Source organism: Nicotiana tabacum, chromosome 17, assembly GCF_000715075.1.
Source record: "Nicotiana tabacum cultivar K326 chromosome 17, ASM71507v2, whole genome shotgun sequence".
NCBI classification, from domain to species: Eukaryota; Viridiplantae; Streptophyta; class Magnoliopsida; order Solanales; family Solanaceae; genus Nicotiana; species Nicotiana tabacum.
This window is the reverse complement of record NC_134096.1, coordinates 35515025-35519014: the sequence shown is the minus strand read 5'-3', so window position 1 is coordinate 35519014 and position 3990 is coordinate 35515025.

The window sequence follows — 3990 nt, the reverse complement described above, 5'->3', positions numbered from 1 at the left end:
CGGGGCATATCCAGGAAATAGGCGAAGTACGAGGAAACATATGAATACGTGGAACCAGGGTCAAATAATACAGAGGTATCTCTATGACAAACTGAGACACTACCTGTAATCACAGCATCTGAAGCAATAGCATCTGGTCTAGCTAGGAGGGCATAGAAACGGGCCTGACCACCCCCTGATATGCCTCCCTCTCTAGGGCAACCCCTAGCTGACTGACCTCCACCCCTAGCTGACTAGGCGGGTGGTGAAGCAACAGGTGCTGAAGTCGAAGGCTGACTCCTCTGCTAAGATAGACCTCTATGACGATGAGGACATTGCCTCCATATATTCCAAAACTCCCCACACTCAAAACAACTCCCTAGTGCTGGTGGCGGGAACTCAAGGGAACCCCTAGCACCGGGATAATTGGTAGAAAAACCTGGCATGGAGGAGCCCTGAACTTGTGGAGCACGAGACGAACTCTAAGATGGAAGGTCACCAAGTGATGAGTGGCCCTGATGAGAACTATGAGAACTATGGCCAGATGATGCTCCACGGTGAAATGGCCGAGCTCACTAAGCCTGTCTGAAATGACGACCTCTACCGTGCTGGAACTGACCCCCAAAAGGAGCACCGCTGAATCTACCCTGACCACGAGGCCTCTTGGCCTCCCTCTCAACCCTTTCCTAACCGCGAACCATCTCAATCTGCCGAGCAATGTCGACAACCTCATCAAAGGTAGCACCCGACACCCTCTCTCTGGTCATGAGCAATTGTAGTTGAAAAGTGAGACCATAAATAAACCTCATGATCCTCTCCCTGTCGGTGGGAACCAACCAGATAGCATGACGGGCCAACTCTGAGAATCGCATCTCATACCATTAATATATGCTAATGGAATGAATTCCACAAGAAAAACTATCAAATTAGCCCAAAATCCCGATATCGGCTCAAACCCGAACCCCGGGCCCACGTCTCAAAATTTGACAAAATTTACAAAACTAGAAAGCCCATTTACTCATGAGTCCATACATATAAAATTTATCAAAATCCGACCTCATTTGGTCCCTCAAATCTATAAATTAAACTCTCCAAAATTCCAAGCCCTAACCCCTCATTTTCACCCCTAATTTCCACTAATTACATGATTAAACAATGTAAAATCACCATAAATACAAGTATTAGGGCTCAAGAAACTTACCTCAATAATATCACCTTGAATCCCTCTTCGAAATCACTCCCAAAAGCTTCAAAACCGACTGAAAATGGTGGAAATGAACCAAAATTCGCGAAGTGTGCTATCTATACATTTTGCCCAGGTTTTCGCACCTGTGGGACCGCACCTGCGCTCAAAGCTATCGTACCTGCGGAACTCACTTAAGAGCCTAGGTTCAGCATCTGCGGCCCAAAATCTCGTGCCTGCGAAAGCACACCTGCGCATTTTCTTTCGCTTCTGCGAAGCCTGCCCAGAATCCTCCTCTCTGCATCTGCGCCCCAGGCCTCGCACCAACGGGCTCGCAGATGCGACCTCACCTACAAACTCCCACGTACATGCGACCTCGCGGTTCTCCCCTCCGCATGTGCGGAAATATCAGTAGTAGTAGCTTCAACTGCATTCTCCAATTTCAAACAATCTGTTAACCACCCGGAATCGCTCCGAGGCCCTCGGGACCTTAACCAAAAATACCAACAAGTTATATATCAACATACAAACTTAGTTGAACTTTCGAATCCCTTAAAACAACATCAAATCACCAAATTACCCTCGGATTCAAGCCTAAGAACTTCTAAACTTCCAAATTCGACATCCGACGCCGAAACTAATCAAACCACATACGAATGACCTTAGATTTTACACACACGTCACAAATGATACCACAAACCTACTACAACTTTCGGAATTCCATTCCGACCACGATATTAACTTTTTCACTACCGACCAAAATTGCCAAATTTCCAACTTTCGCCAATTCAAACCTAATTCCACTACGGCTCAAATCACATTCTGGACGCACTCCTAAGTCCAAAATCATCTAACGGAGCTAAAGGAACCATAAAAATTTAAATCCGAGATCGTTTACACATAGGTCAACATCCAGTTGACTTTTCTAACTTAAACTTCTAAATAGGAGACTAAGTGTCTCATTCCACTCCGAAACCACTCCGCACCCGAACCAACTAACCCGGTATAACATTATATAGCTTACTAACACATAAAGAAGCAGAAAATGGGGGAAATGGGGCTATAACTTCAAAAACGACCGGCCGGGTCGTTATAGTTGACTTTTGTTGACTTTTTGGGAAAAGTGTAAAGATCTTAGCTTTATCTATTGCAATTGAATTACCTAGCATTGTTTGATGATATTAAGTCAATTTTTGTTAGATTTAAGCAGTGTGAAGGCGGATTTGAAAGGAAAATTTATATCCGAGTGTTGATTTGACCTAGTTGAGGTAAGTATCTTGCCTAACTTTGTGTGGGGAAACTACCCCTTAGGATAGGTATTGTTTGATTCAATTGTGCTACGTCAAATCCGTTTACGCAAGATGGTTTGTACATGGAATTTGACCGATTTAGGCTACTTAGACTATTTCCATGCTTAAATTGAAATGCCATATCATGTTCTAAATCCTCTTAGTCAATCTACTCTTACTTGTGTTAGTCTATCCTTATATGCCTTAAATGATTTCGTTAACACTTGTTCTACCTCCTAATTGATAATTTGCTCTCATACTTTAGTTGAAACTGTTACCTCTTTTATTGATACATGTTATCACTTCATTGTTGATTATCATTAATTGAAGTTATTGTTCATGTTACCTCTTTCATTGTAGATTACCATTATTTGAAGTTATTGTTCATGTCATCTCTTTCATTGTTGATTCTTATTATTTGAAGTCATTGCTACACATTATCTCTTTCAGTGTGAGTTATTCTTATTTAACATTGTGGTTATACATTATCTCTCATTTTTGAGTTATTGGTGTGGAATTGGTGTAAATCGTTATCACGTTGAGGCAAAACTTTTATTGTTGAAACATCTTCCTTTTGAGCATTTTACATTCATTGTTGTGGTTGATATTCTTGTACGTGGTGTGGTGGAGTCGTGGGCTATTGTTGTGAAAATATTGACATGGTGGATTGTTGCCAAATTGTGATATATGGGCACTTGTGGTGCGAGTTGCTATTATAATGTGATATTGACGTGCATTCGGCGGTATAAGGCTTGGGGTTGATGTGCATGTGCGGCAGTATAAGGTGGGACTTATGTGCGTGTTTCTTGTAAGGGAACAACATGAAGCCACGTGGCGTCGTAAGGTGTGCTAAAGTGCGTGTTGCTATTTCGGGAAAACTGGTTTTAAAAACCCATTTCAAATGTAAGGCTCACGCGACGGTATAAGGAATGATTGTGATTGAAATTGAGAAATGTGGATATGAGGTGTACCTCGTTTGTGATTCTTGATTATACGAGGCGGTACCTCGGTTGTGATTTTATTGTACACGAGGCGGTACCTCATTATGATTCTTGCTGTTTATTTCATGTTGCAAAGAGTTTTGGTGGGAACATCTCTCTTTGTTTCATTCTTTATTATTCTAGCAGTTGTTGTCCGTATATGATCATTGTAGTTCTCTTTAGTTGCTTCTTTTAGGCTATTTCCATGTTTGATTTTCAGTATTAGTTCATGTTATTATCTTGTTTCGTATCAGTTATCTCTTTGCTCTCCATTCTATACCCGTATTATATTTTTATACTGCTTATTTATATCCTAGTAGGTGTCTTGACCTGGCCTCGTCACTAATCTACTGAGGTTAGGTTTGATACTTACTGGGTACCATTGTTGTGTACTTATACTACGCTTCTCGACATTGTTTTGCAAATCCAGGTACGTCTGCTTGTACCAGTCGTTAGAGATTATTTGTAGCTGTCTTACAGAGACTTCAAGGTATGCATGTTTGACGACCGCACACCTCAGAGTCACCTTTCCTATTTTACTTCATGTTGTATTTCTTTC